Raw genomic sequence first — 18,866 nt, 5'->3', positions numbered from 1 at the left:
ATACCGTAGGATCAAAAATACCCCAAAATTCTGTGATTTTAGCTGTTTTTTGTTGTTTTTTAAAATCCAGATCCAAAACCAAAACCCGAAAGGGTGATTTTGGCAAAACCAATCCAGATCCAGAACACGAGCATGAAACCAAAACCAAAACACAAAGCACGAAAAGTGCCAGCCGCACATCTCTACTCTGTATAATACTGTTTGTCTAGCCTAATAGCTATTCAGTGAATGACAGCTTGTGGGGTGATTCTAGCCTTTCCAGTGCCTGAAAAAAAAATTAAAAATTGCAAATCCTACTGATAATGCTTCCATTGCTTATTCCATCATTGCTGATTATATAAGCAGCTTTTATTAATTACATACTGTAAGACCAGCTCACCTCCTATGGATTTTTTTTTACCAGTAATAACCCTTAATTGTTATACCAGTGCCCTCCACTAATTATTAGAGATGAGCGGGTTCGGTTCCTCGGAATCCGAACCCCCCCGAACTTCAGCCTTTTTACACGGATCCGAGGCAGACTCGGATCTTCCCGCCTTGCTCGGCTAACCCGAGCGCGCCCGAACGTCATCATCCCGCTGTCGGATTCTCGCGAGGCTCGTATTCTATCGCGAGACTCGGATTCTATATAAGGAGCCGGGCGTCGCCGCCATTTTCACACGTGCATTGAGATTCATAGGGAGAGGACGTGGCTGGCGTCCTCTCCATTTAGATTAGAAGAGAGAGAGTGAGAGTGAGACACTTGATTTACTGGAGCTTAGGAGTACTCAGAGAGTGCAGAGTTTACTAGTGACTGACCAGTGACCACCAGTGCAGTTTTTTTATTATATTATTATTTAATATAATCCGTTCTCTGCCTGAAAAAAAACGATACACAGTGACACAGTAACAGTATACCATATCTGTGCTCAGCCTCAGTGTGCTGCATCATCTATGTATATCTGACTGTGCTGAGTGCTCAGTGCTCACACAGCTTAATTGTGGGGGAGACTGGGGAGCAGTAGCAGGAGTACATATTATTTAACAGTGCACACTTTTGCTGCCAGAGTGCCACTGCCAGTGTGACTGACCAGTGACCACTGTCTGACCACCAGTATATTGTGATTGTCTGCCTGAAAAAGTTAAACACTCGTCGTGTGGTGTTTTTATTCTATAAACGCATTCTGCTGACAGTGTCCAGCAGGTCCGTCATTAATTATATAATATATACCTGTCCGGCTGCAGTAGTGATATATATATATTTTTTATATCATTATCATCCAGTCTATATTAGCAGCAGACGCAGTACGGTAGTCCACGGCTGTAGCTACCTCTGTGTCGGCAGTCGCTCGTCCATCCATAATTGTATACCACCTACCTGTGGTGGTTTTTTTTTTTTCTATCTTCTTTATACTACTAGTAGCTTACTTTAGGAGTCTGCAGTGCTGCTGACAGTGTCCAGCAGGTCCGTCATTATATAATATATACCTGTCCGGCTGCAGTAGTGATATATATATATTTTTTATATCATTATCATCCAGTCTATATTAGCAGCAGACGCAGTACGGTAGTCCACGGCTGTAGCTACCTCTGTGTCGGCAGTCGCTCGTCCATCCATAATTGTATACCACCTACCTGTGGTGTTTTTTTTTTTCTATCTTCTTGATACTACTAGTAGCTTACTTTAGGAGTCTGCAGTGCTGCTGACAGTGTCCAGCAGGTCCGTCATTATATAATATATACCTGTCCGGCTGCAGTAGTGATATATATATATATTTTTTATATCATTATCATCCAGTCTATATTAGCAGCAGACGCAGTACGGTAGTCCACGGCTGTAGCTACCTCTGTGTCGGCAGTCGCTCGTCCATCCATAATTGTATACCACCTACCTGTGGTGTTTTTTTTTTTTCTATCTTCTTGATACTACTAGTAGCTTACTTTAGGAGTCTGCAGTGCTGCTGACAGTGTCCAGCAGGTCCGTCATTATATAATATATACCTGTCCGGCTGCAGTAGTGATATATATATATTTTTTATATCATTATCATCCAGTCTATATTAGCAGCAGACGCAGTACGGTAGTCCACGGCTGTAGCTACCTCTGTGTCGGCAGTCGCTCGTCCATCCATAAGTATACTAGTATCCATCCATCTCCATTGTTTACCTGAGGTGCCTTTTAGTTGTGCCTATTAAAATATGGAGAACAAAAATGTTGAGGTTCCAAAAATAGGGAAAGATCAAGATCGACTTCCACCTCGTGCTGAAGCTGCTGCCACTAGTCATGGCCGAGACGATGAAATGCCAGCAACGTCGTCTGCCAAGGCCGATGCCCAATGTCATAGTACAGAGCATGTAAAATCCAAAACACCAAATATCAGTAAAAAAAGGACTCAAAAATCTAAAATAAAATTGTCAGAGGAGAAGCGTAAACTTGCCAATATGCCATTTACCACACGGAGTGGCAAGGAACGGCTGAGGCCCTGGCCTATGTTCATGGCTAGTGGTTCAGCTTCACATGAGGATGGAAGCACTCAGCCTCTCGCTAGAAAAATGAAAAGACTCAAGCTGGCAAAAGCACAGCAAAGAACTGTGCGTTCTTCGAAATCACAAATCCACAAGGAGAGTCCAATTGTGTCGTTTGCGATGCCTGACCTTCCCAACACTGGACGTGAAGAGCATGCGCCTTCCACCATTTGCACGCCCCCTGCAAGTGCTGGAAGGAGCACCCGCAGTCCAGTTCCTGATAGTCAGATTGAAGATGTCAGTGTTGAAGTACACCAGGATGAGGAGGATATGGGTGTTGCTGGCGCTGGGGAGGAAATTGACCAGGAGGATTCTGATGGTAAGGTGGTTTGTTTAAGTCAGGCACCCGGGGAGACACCTGTTGTCCGTGGGAGGAATAGGGCCATTGACATGCCTGGTGAAAATACCAAAAAAATCAGCTCTTCGGTGTGGAAGTATTTCAACAGAAATGCGGACAACATTTGTCAAGCCGTGTGTTGCCTTTGTCAAGCTGTAATAAGTAGGGGTAAGGACGTTAACCACCTCGGAACATCCTCCCTTATACGTCACCTGCAGCGCATTCATCATAAGTCAGTGACAAGTTCAAAAACTTTGGGCGACAGCGGAAGCAGTCCACTGACCAGTAAATCCCTTCCTCTTGTAACCAAGCTCACGCAAACCACCCCACCAACTCCCTCAGTGTCAATTTCCTCCTTCCCCAGGAATGCCAATAGTCCTGCAGGCCATGTCACTGCCACTGGCAATTCTGACGAGTCCTCTCCTGCCTGGGATTCCTCCGATGCATCCTTGCGTGTAACGCCTACTGCTGCTGGTGCTGCTGTTGTTGCTGCTGGGAGTCGATGGTCATCCCAGAGGGGAAGTCGTACTCGTAAGACCACTTTTACTACTTCCACCAAGCAATTGACTGTCCAACAGTCCTTTGCGAGGAAGATGAAATATCACAGCAGTCATCCTGCTGCAAAGCGGATAACTGAGGCATTGGCATCCTGGGCGGTGAGAAACGTGGTTCCGGTATCCATCATTACTGCAGAGGCAACTAGAGACTTGTTGGAGGTACTGTGTCCCCGGTACCAAATACCATCTAGGTTCCATTTCTCTAGGCAGGCGATACCGAAAATGTACACAGACCTCAGAAAAAGACTCACCAGTGTCCTAAAAAATGCAGTTGTACCCAATGTCCACTTAACCACGGACATGTGGACAAGTGGAGCAGGGCAGGCTCAGGACTATATGACTGTGACAGCCCACTGGGTAGATGTATGGACTCCCGCCGCAAGAACAGCAGCGGCTGCACCAGTAGCAGCATCTCGCAAATGCCAACTCTTTCCTAGGCAGGCTACGCTTTGTATCACCGCTTTCCAGAATACGCACACAGCTAAAAACCTCTTACGGCAACTGAGGAAGATCATCGCAGAATGGCTTACCCCAATTGGACTCTCCTGTGGATTTGTGGCATCGGACAACGCCAGCAATATTGTGCGTGCATTAAATATGGGCAAATTCCAGCACGTCCCATGTTTTGCACATACCTTGAATTTGGTGGTGCAGAATTATTTAAAAAACGAGAGGGGCGTGCAAGAGATGCTGTCGGTGGCCAGAAGAATTGCGGGACACTTTCGGCGTACAGGCACCACGTACAGAAGACTGGAGCACCACCAAAAACGCCTGAACCTGCCCTGCCATCATCTGAAGCAAGAAGTGGTAACGAGGTGGAATTCAACCCTCTATATGCTTCAGAGGTTGGAGGAGCAGCAAAAGGCCATTCAAGCCTATACAACTGAGCACGATATAGGAGGTGGAATGCACCTGTCTCAAGCGCAGTGGAGAATGATTTCAACGTTGTGCAAGGTTCTGCAACCTTTTGAACTTGCCACACGTGAAGTCAGTTCAGACACTGCCAGCCTGAGTCAGGTCATTCCCCTCATCAGGCTTTTGCAGAAGAAGCTGGAGACATTGAAGGAGGAGCTAACACAGAGCGATTCCGCTAGGCATGTGGGACTTGTGGATGGAGCCCTTAATTCGCTTAACAAGGATTCACGGGTGGTCAATCTGTTGAAATCAGAGCACTACATTTTGGCCACCGTGCTCGATCCTAGATTTAAAACCTACCTTGGATCTCTCTTTCCGGCAGACACAAGTCTGCTGGGGTTCAAAGAACTGCTAGTGACAAAATTGTCAAGTCAAGCGGAACGCGACCTGTCAACATCTCCTCCTTCACATTCTCCCGCAACTGTGGGTGCGAGGAAAAGGCTCAGAATTCCGAGCCCACCCGCTGGCGGTGATGCAGGGCAGTCTGGAGCGACTGCTGATGCTGACATCTGGTCCGGACTGAAGGACCTGACAACGATTACGGACATGTCGTCTACTGTCACTGCATATGATTCTCTCCCCATTGAAAGAATGGTGGAGGATTATATGAGTGACCGCATCCAAGTAGGCACGTCAGACAGTCCGTACTTATACTGGCAGGAAAAAGAGGCAATTTGGAGGCCCTTGCACAAACTGGCTTTATTCTACCTAAGTTGCCCTCCCACAAGTGTGTACTCCGAAAGAGTGTTTAGTGCCGCCGCTCACCTTGTCAGCAATCGGCGTACGAGGTTACATCCAGAAAATGTGGAGAAGATGATGTTCATTAAAATGAATTATAATCAATTCCTCCGTGGAGACATTGACCAGCAGCAATTGCCTCCACAAAGTACACAGGGAGCTGAGATGGTGGATTCCAGTGGGGACGAATTGATAATCTGTGAGGAGGGGGATGTACACGGTGATATATCGGAGGATGATGATGAGGTGGACATCTTGCCTCTGTAGAGCCAGTTTGTGCAAGGAGAGATTAATTGCTTCTTTTTTGGTGGGGGTCCAAACCAACCCGTCATTTCAGTCACAGTCGTGTGGCAGACCCTGTCACTGAAATGATGGGTTGGTTAAAGTGTGCATGTCCTGTTTATACAACATAAGGGTGGGTGGGAGGGCCCAAGGACAATTCCATCTTGCACCTCTTTTTTCTTTCATTTTTCTTTGCGTCATGTGCTGTTTGGGGGGTGTTTTTTGGAAGGGCCATCCTGCGTGACACTGCAGTGCCACTCCTAGATGGGCCAGGTGTTTGTGTCGGCCACTAGGGTCGCTTAGCTTACTCACACAGCTACCTCATTGCGCCTCTTTTTTTTCTTTGCGTCATGTGTTGTTTGGGGAGTGTTTTTTGGAAGGGCCATCCTGCGTGACACTGCAGTGCCACTCCTAGATGGGCCAGGTGTTTGTGTCGGCCACTAGGGTCGCTTAGCTTACTCACACAGCTACCTCATTGCGCCTCTTTTTTTTCTTTGCGTCATGTGTTGTTTGGGGAGTGTTTTTTGGAAGGGCCATCCTGCGTGACACTGCAGTGCCACTCCTAGATGGGCCAGGTGTTTGTGTCGGCCACTAGGGTCGCTTAGCTTACTCACACAGCTACCTCATTGCGCCTCTTTTTTTTCTTTGCGTCATGTGTTGTTTGGGGAGTGTTTTTTGGAAGGGCCATCCTGCGTGACACTGCAGTGCCACTCCTAGATGGGCCAGGTGTTTGTGTCGGCCACTAGGGTCGCTTAGCTTACTCACACAGCTACCTCATTGCGCCTCTTTTTTTTCTTTGCGTCATGTGTTGTTTGGGGAGTGTTTTTTGGAAGGGCCATCCTGCGTGACACTGCAGTGCCACTCCTAGATGGGCCAGGTGTTTGTGTCGGCCACTTGGGTCGCTTAGCTTAGCCATCCAGCGACCTCGGTTCAAATTTTAGGACTAAAAATAATATTGTGAGGTGTGAGGTGTTCAGAATAGACTGAAAATGAGTGGAAATTATGGTTATTGAGGTTAATAATACTTTGGGATCAAAATGAACCCCAAATTCTATGATTTAAGCTGTTTTTTAGGGTTTTTTGAAAAAAACACCCGAATCCAAAACACACCCGAATCCGACAAAAAAAATTCGGTGAGGTTTTGCCAAAACGCGTTCGAACCCAAAACACGGCCGCGGAACCGAACCCAAAACCAAAACACAAAACCCGAAAAATTTCCGGTGCTCATCACTACTAATTATATGAACACTGTGCTCTTTGATTATACAACATCCAACATATTTTTTAGTGAGTATGGGCCTGATCCAGGTTGAATTGCAAATTCTGCTAAGTAGTAGAATGTGCAATCCTTGTGATCAGTGCCGTAACTAGACATTTTAGCGCTGTGTGCAAAAAATGGCATCACCGCCCCCCCCCTTACGCAATATAAGGGCAGTGCACGCCACTGGCGCACATGAAAAATATAGAGGGGTGGCTTCATGGGGAAGGAGTGTGTCCACAAAATAAAACCAATTCATATTATGGTGCACAGTAGTCTCCATTATTCAAATTATGCCACACAGTAGTGCCACCACACCATGTAGAGCCCCTTTTACAGTTTAAGGCAGACAGATTCCCCTTTTTACACATTACGGCAGAGTCCCCCTTTTACACATTATGGCAGAGTCCCCCTTTTACACATTATGGCAGACAGCGTCCCCTTTTTAGTTTTTACACATTACGGCAGACAGCGTCCCTTTATTACACATTATGGCAGACAGCGTCCCTTTATTACACATTACGGCAGACAGCATCCTCTTTTTACACATTACGGCAGACAGCATCCCCCTTTTTACACATTATGGCAGACAGTCCACCTTTTTACACATTACGGCAGATAGCGTCCCTTTATTACACATTATGGCAGACAGCGTCCCTTTATTACACATTACGGCAGACAGCGTCCCCCTTTTTACACATTACGGCAGACAGCGTCCCCCTTTTTACACATCACGGCAGACAGCGTCCCCTTTTTACACATCACGGCAGACAGCGTCCCCTTTTTACACATTACAGCAGACAGCGCCCCCTTTTTACACATTAGTGCAGACAGTCCTCCTTTTATACATTAGGTAGACAGGATAGAGAGAGAGAGAGAGAATTGATGATACTTACCATCTCTTCACTGGCTCAGGCAGTCAGGCTCTTCAGTGCTGGCAGATCCAGAGGCAGGTGCGAAGGAGGAGGGAGGGGGCTTCGGGAGCCACAGCAGCGCACTGTAATTGGTAGCGGCGCTGCTGCAGCTGTCCCTCTCCTTCTGCATTGGCTGGCCGCCACCGCTATGAATGCTGGGATGAGGGAAGCGCATCCCAGCATTCACAGCACCGGCGGCCAGCCTACGTGGAAGGAGAGGGACAGCTGAAGTGGCGCTGCCACCAATTACATAGTGCTGCTGCGTCTCCCGAGTCCCCATCCCTCCCTCCTCCTCCCCTGCCCCCGGAGCTGCTCCTCTCCGGTGGCAGCACACACACACAGGCGGCTTGTAATGAGTCAGTTTGACTGCAGGGAGTGGGGTTAAATATAGCACAAGGGTGAGGGAGTGCATCAGTGTGATAGAGCGCAGGCCGCCGGGGGAGGTAGTGCATCAGTGTGATAGAGCGCAGGCCACCGGTGGAGGGAGTGCATCAGTGTGATAGAGCACTGGTTGCCGGGGGAGGGAACGCGTCAGTGTGATAGAGCGCAGGCCGCTGGGGGAGGTAGTGTGTCAGTGTGATAGAGCACAGGCCGCCGGGGGAGGTAGTGCGTCAGTGTGATAAAACGCAGGCTGCCGGGTGAGGGAGTGCATCAGTTTGATAGAGTGCAGGCCGCCGGTGGATGTAGTGTGTCAGTGTGATAAAGCGCAGGCCGCCAGTGGAGGGAGTGCATCAGTGTGAAAGAGTGCAGGCTGACGGGGGAGGTAGTGCATCAGTGTGATAGAGCGTCGGGGGAAAGAGTGCGTCAGTGTGATAAAGCGCAGTCCGTAGGGGGAGTGTGTCAGTGTGATAGAGTGCAGGCCGCAGGGGGGATGCATCAGTGTAATAGAGCACAGGTCGCGCGGGGGGGAATGTGCTTCAGTGTGATAGAGCGCAGGCCGCGCGGGGGGGATGATTCAGTGTGATAGAGCACAGGCCGCGGGGGGAGGGAGTGCGTCAGTGTGATAGAGCGCAGGCCGCGAAGGGGGGTGCGTCAGTGTGATAGAATGCAGGCCGCGCAGGGGGGAGTGCGTCAGTGTGATAGAGCGCAGGCCGCAGGGGGAGGGAGTGCATCAGTGTGATAGAGCGCAGGCCGTGGAGGGTAGTGCGTCAGTGTGATACAGCGCAGGCCACGGGGGGAGAAGGTGTGTCAGTGTGATAGAGCGCAGGCCACAGGGGCAGGGAGTGTCTCAGTGGGATAGAGCGTAGGCCGCGGGGGGAGGGAGTGCATCAGTGTGATAGAGCGCAGGCTAGGGGGAGGAGAGTGTGTCAGTGTGATAGAGGGCAGGCCGCGGGGGGGAGGGAGTGTGTCAGTGTGATAGAGCACAGGCCGCCGGGGGAGGGAGTGCATCAGTGTGATAAAGCACAGGCCGCCAGGGGAGGGAGTGCATCAGTGTGATAGAGCGCAGGCCGCTGGGGGAGGGAGTGCATCAGTGTGATAGAGCGCAGGCTAGGGGGAGGAGAGTGTGTCAGTGTGATAGAGCGCAGGCTAGGTGGAGGGAGTGCGTCAGTGTGATAGAGCGAAGGCCAAAGGGGGAGGGAGTGCGTCAGTGTGATAGAGCGCAGGCCGCGGGGGGGGAGGGAGTGCGTCAGTGTGATAGAGCGCAGGCCGCGGGGGGAGGGAGTGCATCAGTGTGATAGGGCGCAGGCCGCGTGGGGGGGAGTGCGTCAGTGTGATAGAGCGCAGGCTCCGTGGGGGGGAGTGCATCAATGTGATAGAGCGCAGGCTCCGTGGGGGGGAGTGCGTCAGTGTGATAGAGCGCAGGCCACAGGGGGAGGGAGTGCGTCAGTGTGATAGAGCGCAGGCCGCGGAGGGAGTGTGTCAGTGTGATAGTGTGCAGGCCGCATGTTGGAGGGAGTGTGTGAGTGTGATAGGGTGCCGGGAATGTGGGAGTGTGATCCGTGGCGCCGAGAGAGGGGGGGAGAGGGTACAAATTACCTGGGCCCAGGTCTGAAGGAGGGGCCCAGTGGGGGCCCATGGCCACGCCTCCTGTGATTAGGTCATGCCCCCTGAAAAGTACCTGGGCGCAGCCAGGCTCTCTACTGCCCTAGCTGGGAGGCATGCCATGCTCCTGTGAGTGGGTGCTTCTAATGTGCTAGACACGCCCCCAAAGAGGTTTGGCCATGCACCCCCACATACTGTGGTCACACCCCTTTGTGGGGGGTGGGTGGCCAGAAAGTTGTTGTACGAGTGTAATATGGTGCCAGGGAAGGGAATGTGTGAGTGTGATAGGGTGCAGGGGGAGGGAATGTGTGAGTGTGATAGGGTAACAGGGGAGGGAGTGTAGGGCCAATGCTTTTTATACTACTGCAGCTATTAAGTTTTGTTACCCCCCTTTTGGGTTCAGTGTGTCTTATTTTACCTGTATTGGCCAATGTTTTTTTGTAAGCTTGTGAGCAGGGCCTTCCTACCTCTATGACTGTCTTTGCCCAGTTTTGTTCTATAACTGTTGTCCTAATTGTAAAGCGCAACGGAATATGCTGCGCTATATAAGAAACTGCTAATAAATAAATAATAATAAATGTATTCCTATTGAGGCTAATATATTTGGGTTTTTTTCTTGTAGTGGGGAGTGTTATTTCCTGTAAGTTTTTTGGGGATTTGGTAAAAACTGGAATGGTCCGGACCCTGGAATGCCGGACAGGACCTGCTCCCTGCAGCAAACTGTCATTCTGGAGCTTGTAGTACTTGTCCTCATCCGGGTGGTGTTATGTTCAGGAGGGTGCCTGTGACAACTGTCGCCAGGGAGGCGGTGAGGGAGAGATGACAGCCTCACTGTATGGCTCGAACCATTACGGCTATTACCCCATCTCTGGGACATACAGGGAGGTTGTAATCTTTCCCTCCCCATCTCCCTGGTGACAGCACACCACAGCAGGACACCCCCTGGACAGGGACGAGCACTACAAGCTCCAGAATGCTGCAGGAAGCTGGTCCGGCCAGCTTTCCAGGGTCCGAACTGTTTCGGTCTTTACCTAATCCCGTTTCTTTTTCCATGTACAGTAGGTGCTGTTTTATTTTTTTTCCAGTGGGGAGACAATGGGGTAAATTTACTAAGATGGGAGTTCTGTTTAAGATAGGATGTTACCCATTGCAACCAATCAGATTCCAGGTATTATCTTCTAGAAGGTGCTAGATAAATTAGAAGTAGAATCTTAAATAGAACTCCCATCTTAGTAAATTTACCCCAATGTGTGTGACAATGGGTGTCTCAATTCTCGCACATTCGGACGCATGCATGCATGTACAGATGTAGCCAGTCAGTCTTCCCCCTGTTCGGCCCTGTCCAGGCGACACCCTCTATCCAACCCCACATCATCTATCCACCATTCCTGATACGTATCTCTTCTTAGTATAGCTATTATTAAAAAGGTAAGGTCTTTTTTACATATAGAAAGATTTCACATTTATGACATCACTAAGCAACCAGTAGCCTCTTTCGTTGAGAGGTTTCATATTTACGTCATCGCTATATTTTTCATATTACGGTCATGTTAAGATGTTTTCCTTTGTCCAGTTGTAGATTGTCACCTTACACATTGATATAAGCGAAGAAGGGAGGGCGATTGAGGTTTTTCAAGGTAGGCGCTAGTCATACCCTATGGCACAGGCCACACCCCTTGTGCCGTCAGACCCTCACAACATCAACCACACACCCCACATTACTAGTCACACCCCGCATTTTTCACATCCTCTGCGGTGACATAAAATAGGCCCTTCCTAAGTTTCAGCTCCAGGCCCATGTGGACGTTAATCTGGCACTGAGTATGCTACATTGCCCCCCGTACTCTATATGTTTGTCTTTGTGCCCAGGTGTGTTCCTCATGCCCATGTGGCGAAGGAGTGGTATTTGCTGCTCTCCATTATTGTTATTGTTTTTCTATATTTTAGTTCTTTGCTCTGTTTTAGTTTTTTTTCTCTTTTACTCTTCCCTTTCTTCCCTTCCTCTGTCCCTATCTGTACCTGATGGTGATTAATTCAGGGTTGTTTTAATTAGTGCAAAGGGATTTAATATCCCAAAGAAGCACTCGAGAACATTACAGGATCTCTGTGCCCTTAAGGCATATGTGGCTGGTACAGAGCCGGCCTTAGGCATAGGCAAACTAGGCAAATGCCTAGGGCATTTGGTATGCTTAGGGGCACCAGCAGCTTCTGCTGATTAAAATGATATGTGGCATGCCTATATTCTGTGTGTGACTGCGGCTGTATCTGCATATGAAATGCTACGTTGCAGTGTATTCCTGGAAATCACTGTAATGTAGCATTTCGTATGCAGATACAGCCGCAGTCGCACACAGAATATAGGCATGCTGCATATCATTTTAATAAGCGGAAGCTGCTTGTTCATCCTAGCCACACAGTAATGCAAATAAGATGCATTTCCATAAACAAAAGGCGCCCAACGTTAGCAGAGCTGCCAGCTGACTCATGCCAGGCATCTCTTGCAGAACTAGCGGCGGTGCTAGGGGGCACCAACCAAAATCTTGCCTAGGGCATCATATTGGTTAGGGCCGGCTCTGGGCTGGTATGGCTTAACAGTCTCCCTTCCCCTAGTACTTGCACCTGGTGCTTGAAGGAAAGCCTTCTTTTGGATACCTACTGTGTACCGCAACTTGACCAAATTCTCAATGACTACTTTGAATTAAATAAATCCCCTGAGGTTTCCAGCCTCACTGTTCTGAAAGTGCACAAGTGTGTGCTGTGAGGAAAATTGGTACAGCTTGGTTCTTATCTTAAAAATCAATGATAGGGTTGTAAGATGCATTTGCTTCAGCACATTAGATCACTAGAATTGATCGCAAAGTCTCTGTGTTGGTCACTGATCAGTCTGCATCAGCCCAGGCTGAACCTGACAAACTATTGAACAAAAGGGTGAAACAAGATTTTGCTTATGCAAAAATCATTACTTTCTTTGAAGGAATAAGCCAGGTTAATTATTAGTAGGTGTCCTATGGGCTCAGAGCATAGTTTCCTTTATAAAGGTTGTTAAGGATGAGACTGGTGAGACTGTAAGTTGACCTTGGAAATTGCCTCTTCATTTTATTCCTTTTATTCAAAACTGTATAACCTATTATCCTTGAACTCTACTTCAGAAGTTGCTTCTTTTCAGGAGAGAGTATCTAATTGCTAGGTATGAGCAGTTTGGATTCTAAAGGAATTGGAACCGCTCCAAACATGGGAATCCGAGCGCACCCGAGACTGAGGCCGAATGTCATCTTCCCGGCGTTGGATTCTCGCAGGATTTAGAATTTATAAAAGGCGCCACGGCCGAGACTCGGCACCATTTCCCAGAGATAGCAGCACGCTGAAGTCTGCTGCGCCTGCTCTGTATTTAAAAAAATATACTCTGCAATAAAAAAAACCTGTGCTTTAAAAAAATATAAATTAGTGGGGACATTTACATTTAGTACTAGTAGGGTTTCGGGAAGGGAAGTGGAACAGAATGTGACTGTCAGTATACAGTATATGTAGGGAATACGCTGCAAGCGTGCAACTGCTGTGTCCAGAGTCTCACAAGAGGCTGTACTGTAGGGAGTACACTGAGTGTTGACTCTGTAGGGGGTACACTGAGTAGGGGGTACACAGAGTGTTGACTCTGTTGTTATAATATAAGTTATAACTGTGCTGTGTCCACTCCAGACTGAGACTCTCACAAGGGGATGCGCTGTACCCTAGTGCGCTTTCCTCATGTGCATCTAACCCTGTGATTCACACCGTTTGAAAGGAGCTGCAAGTTATATTAAAAATATTTCATTAATTTCTATTCTTTATATTATTTGGTGCACTGTACCCTAGTGCACTTTCCTCGTGCAACTAACCCTGTGATTCAAGCAGTATGAAAGGAGCTGCAAGTTATATAAAAATATTGTTAGTTTCTATTGTTTGCATACAAGGGTGCGCTGTACCCTAGTGCGATTTCTTCACAAGCATCTAACCCTGTATTCATGCAGTTTGAAAGGAGCTGCAAGTTATATAAATTATATTGTTAAATTCTATAGTTTGCACAAGGGAGTGCGCTGTACCCTAATGCGCTTACCTCACGTGCATCTAACCCTATGATTCACGCAATTTGAAAGGAGCTGACAGTTATATAAAATATTTTGTTAATTTCTATTGTTTGTATAAGGGAGTGTGCTGTACCCTAGTGCGCTTTCTTTACATGCATTTAACCCTGTGATTCACACAGTTTGAAAGGAGCTGCAAGGTATATAAAATATATCATTAATTTCTATTTTTTGTACAAGGGGGTGTGCTGTATCCTCAAGCGCTTTCTTCACATGCACCTAACCCTGTGATTCACGCAGTTTGAAAGGAGCTGCAAGTTATATAAAATATATTATTACAGTATATTGTTTGTACTATTTGGTGCATTGTACTCTAGTGTGCTTTCTTCACGTACATCTAAGCCTGTGATTCATGCAGTTAAAATGGATAACAATCAGTTTAGAAACACCAACCTGCTGCCATCAGTCATGATGATGATGATAGTCCAGAATCTACCCTGGCCCTTATTTCTGAGTGGTGGGTTTTGCACCTGTCAGTGAGGCATCTTATTCTGCCTCACATGATGCCTCACACTCGGAGTCTAGAAGAGGTGTAAAAAAAACTGAAAACCATTAAGGCAGTAGAACAAACTGTGCAATCAAAAACAGAAATGTCTCAAATACCTAAATAGAGTCTAAAAGTGCCCCCAAGGGCTTTGTGTGAGTCTGATCTTTCTGACACTGTACTCGCAGAGAAGCCGCCTTCCACCATTTCTGTTCCCTTTATGTGGGGATGAGCAGCATAAGTGTTGCTGATGACATAGAAATTGAGGATGCCACCGTGGAATTTCAAGAGGATGAGTGGAAGATTTGTGTAGCTGACGCTGGCACTAATGAGGATATTGAGGATGTTGTTTATGTTAGTCAGGCACCAGTGGAAGCATCACTTGGCCATGATAAGAAGGCCATTGTCATGCCCGGGCATAGGACCAACAAATCCACCTCTTTTGTGTGGAATTATTTTTACCCCAATCCTGAAAACTTTTGTCAAACCCTCTTAGCATCTGTGGAACCACAGTAAGTAGAGGTAGGGATTATAAGCATTTAGGAACCTCTACCCTATTACGTCATCTGCAGCGAGTTCAAGTATTTTATAACATCCACAACTGGTGCTAAAAAAATAACATCAAGCAGTCCAGCATCAGCTAGCTCCCTTCTCTTTACTAGATTGCAGAACCTGCAATCTCCCACACCAACACCTTTATCCTCAATATCCTCATTAATGATCAGAGATAGTCCTGCAACAAATTTGTCAATGCTTGGTGACTACCCTTCTTCACAAGAATTCCTCTGAAGAATCCTTGAGAGCTAGGCCTGCTGCTACTGGGGTTGGATCTCCATCCCTGAAGTGGATGAAGAAACCTGCTAGTAGTTGTTCCACAAAACAATTGACTTAAACAATCCTTTGCAAGGGGGAGCAAGTATGACAGTTCTCACCCAGTCACACAGCAGATCACTGACGCTATGACTGCTATGTTAGTATTAGATCTGCATCCAATATCCGCCATTAATGCAGTGGGTTTTACACAGTTAATTGAAGACCTGTGTCCCTGGTACCAAATTCCATCTCGGTTCCATTATACCCAAAAAGCCATTCCTCGGCTGTACCAGAACTTTAAAAAAAAATGTATTATTGCCCTACAAAATGCCATTGTACCCACTGTCCACTTAACCACAGATATGTGGATAAGCAGTAGTGGGCAAACTAAAGATTATAAGACTGTGATAGCCCACTGGGTAGGTGAATTGCCATCATCATCATCAGCAGCAGAAGCATTATGTATCAACTACCAGCTAATTCAGAGACAAGCACTCTGTGTGTCACTGGCTTCACACAGAGTGTGATAACCGCTGATAACCTCTTAGAAAAACTGAGGGATGTCACAGCAATATGGCTTACCGCACTTGAACTCTCATCAGGATTTGTGGTTCAAATCTGGATCAGCTGGGTGAATTCCAACACATCCCCTGTTTGCTCACGTGATTAACTTGGTGGTACAGGGTTTTTCAAAAATGACAGAGGCGAGCACAAGATGCTGTCTGTGACCCGAAAGATTTCGGGACATTTTTCAGCATTCAGCAACAGCATGCTGGAGCTTGCAGCACCTGCCAGAACAGTTTAATTTGCCCTATCATCAACTGAAGCAAGAGGTGTTAACAAGGTGGAACTCCACCCTTTATATGCTTCAGTGGATGAAGGAACAGCAAAAATCCATCCAAAGTTATACAACAAGCCATGACTTTGGGAGAGGAGGGGGAATGTACCTTGACCCAGCACAGTGGAGAGTACTTTCTGTCTTGTGCAAGGTGCCCTAACCCTTTGAAGTAGCCACCTGTGAAGTGAGTGCTGACACTGCTAGCTTGAGCTAGGTGATTCCCCTAATTAGGATCTTTGCAAATCAGCTGGAGAAATTGAAGAAGGTGATTAGTGAATCCGTAAAGTATTCCGGACTTGTAAGTCAAGTCCTTGATTTGCTTTGCCAGGATACAAGGGTTGCCAATATCTTGAAATCAGATCACTAAATTTTGGCAACTGTACTTGATCCTAGGTTTAAGTCATATGCTGTGTCTTTCTTCCCAACTGACCCAGTTCTTAAGAGATGCAAAGAGCTCCTGGTGAGCAAGTTGGCAGCTCAAGTGACATGTGGCACTACAATGTCTCCTTCAGTTTCTTCGGCAGCAGCCAGGAAAAAAATACTTTTCCCAAAAGACCTAGCGGTGATGCAGATATGTCAACACAACATGTTGATATCTGGCCAGGTCTTAATGAATTGCCCATCATTTGTGACACCTCTACCAAAACACCATTGGATATGGTCACCATCCGAAGAATGGTGGAGGATTATTTTCAAGACATCGTAAAAATAGTCATGTCACAGAGTCCCTTTGTGTATTGGAAGGAAAAAAAGGCAATATGGAGGCTCTTGTACAAACTGGCTTTGCATCACTTAAGCTGCCCACCCTCCAGTGTGTACTCAGATAGAGTTTTCAGCACAGCCGGGAACCTTGTTAGCGATCGGCGTAGGAGGATACTTCCTCAAAATGTGGAAAAGATGATCTTCATCAAAATGAACTGGAAATTCCATGAGGAAGACCTTTCCGGAAATTACAGCAAAGTACAGAGATTTCTGTAATGGTGGATTCCAGCGAGGATGAATTGATATTGTGTGAGGAGGATGTACACACTGTTGGGGGTCAGGATGAGGAAGGCAATGACGATGATATCTAGCCACTGTAGAGTTGTTGCCTTGTGACGCTTGGTAGCTTATTTTGTGGGGGACCAAACAAACCAAGCACTTCAACCACAAAAGCTGCAGTCCCTGTCGCTGGAGGTCTTGGTTTATTTATCTGTGCATGTCTTTTTTAATATCCAACATAAGGGTGGGTGGTAAGGGGCCCAAGGACAATTCCATATTGCACCACTGTTCATTTCTCCCACTGCTGTGTGTCAGTGTTTCATAGGGGATCGGTATGTTATACTGTCGCATGGGATGCCGAATGTCAGTATACCTACATCAGCATCCCGAGTGGTGGAATGCCGGCAGGAAGGTGAGCACAATGAAGCCCCTTGTGGGCTCACTGTGCTTGCCATGCTGCTGGCTTGGTAGGGCAAGCTGCGCTCGCCGCAGTTTCTATTCTTCCTCTATGGGTGTTGTGGACACCCATAGAGGGGGAATCGCCTACCTCGCCAGTATACCGGCCGTTGGGATTCTGGCATCGGTATTGTGACAGCCGGGATCCTGACAAGCAGTATGCAGACTGTATACCTTTCATAGATATGCTATAAACTGCCTTTTGTTTGTGCCACTGCTCTCTCGCTTAGTAAACCAGCCAGCTCTCTGCAAACTTTGGCCTAATGTGGATGAAAACAAGATTGTGAGCTGTAAGGTGGTCAAAATTGTCTGCAAATGACTGGAACTTAATGTGATTTTAGCTTTTTGTGAATTTAAAAAAAAAAATCCAAATCCGAATCAATGCCAGTCATGGCGGTTTGGCAAATACAAATCCAAAGCTGGGCAACGAAATTAGAACCAAATTCAGAAAAATAGGCCTTTAGCACATCCCTACTAATTACCTCCAGAAGGTTGGATTACCCACCATTTCTGACAAAAAAAAATGGACTGGTTAGACCGCCCATTCACACTGGAGGAGCATGAGGATGCTTTAAAAATACACCTCCTGGTAAGAGTCCAGGCCTTACTGGATATACAGTTTCACGCTATAAAATGTTTCAATCTATCTTCATCCCTAAGATGTTGTTGCTATTTAATTCCATCTCTAATAAATTTGGTTTCTCCAAAGTCCTTCAAAGTCCATGCTACAGATATATACAAGGAGGGTAAGGACCCAGTCCTATTCTCCAGCTATAGACCGATCTCCCTCAGTAGGCCCAACCCTGACTCTTTGGAAATATTTAAGAAAATTAATACTGTATATGTTTCTTCTCTACTCTCTACTGTGACCCCACTTTTTTACAACCCTGACTTTCCCACTAGGATGACTTCTTACTCTTTTTGTAACATAGTAACATAGTTGGTGAGGTTGAAAATAGACCAGTAGTCCATCAAGTTCAACCTGAAATATATTATACTCCCTATTCTATTCTGGGTAAAGGCTATATCCATGGATATTTTTTTTCTGCTAGAAATTTATCTAACCCATTTTTGAACGCATTGACCGATTCCACCATTACAACCTCCACTGGCACTGAAATCCATATTCATATTGCCTTTACAATGAAGAAACCCTTCCTGCGTACGTAATTGCCTCTCCTCAAGCCTTAGTGTGGTCTCCGCTTTTAGTATAGAGGTCTCATAATAAACAAATCACCTGATAGTTCCTCATATTGCCCTTTTATATATTTGTAAATATTAATCATATCTCCTCTTAGTCGTCTCATTTCTAGTGTAAACATATCTAATTTAGAAAGCCTCTCATCATAGTCCAGAGTCTCCAACCCCTTAATCAATTTGGTAACACGCCTCTGAACCTTTTCGAGTTCTAATATGTCTCTTTTATAGTGTGGTGCCCAGAACTGTACACAATACTCAAGATGCGGCCGTACCAATGATTTGTACAGTGGCAGGATTACACTCAGTCCTTGTCTCAATACCCCTTTTACTGCGTGCTAACACCTTATTTGCCTTTGTTGCTGCACTTTGACATTGTATGTTGCCGCTACATCTACTATCAATGAACACCGCCAAATCCTTTTCTAATACAGTTTCCCCTATTTTCCCCATTTAATTGGTAGGTTACATGTTTATTCTTAGTCCCA

The sequence above is a fragment of the Pseudophryne corroboree genome, chromosome 11, assembly GCF_028390025.1.
Source record: "Pseudophryne corroboree isolate aPseCor3 chromosome 11, aPseCor3.hap2, whole genome shotgun sequence".
NCBI lineage: Eukaryota > Metazoa > Chordata > Amphibia > Anura > Myobatrachidae > Pseudophryne > Pseudophryne corroboree.
Note: the sequence above shows the minus strand (reverse complement) of the source record.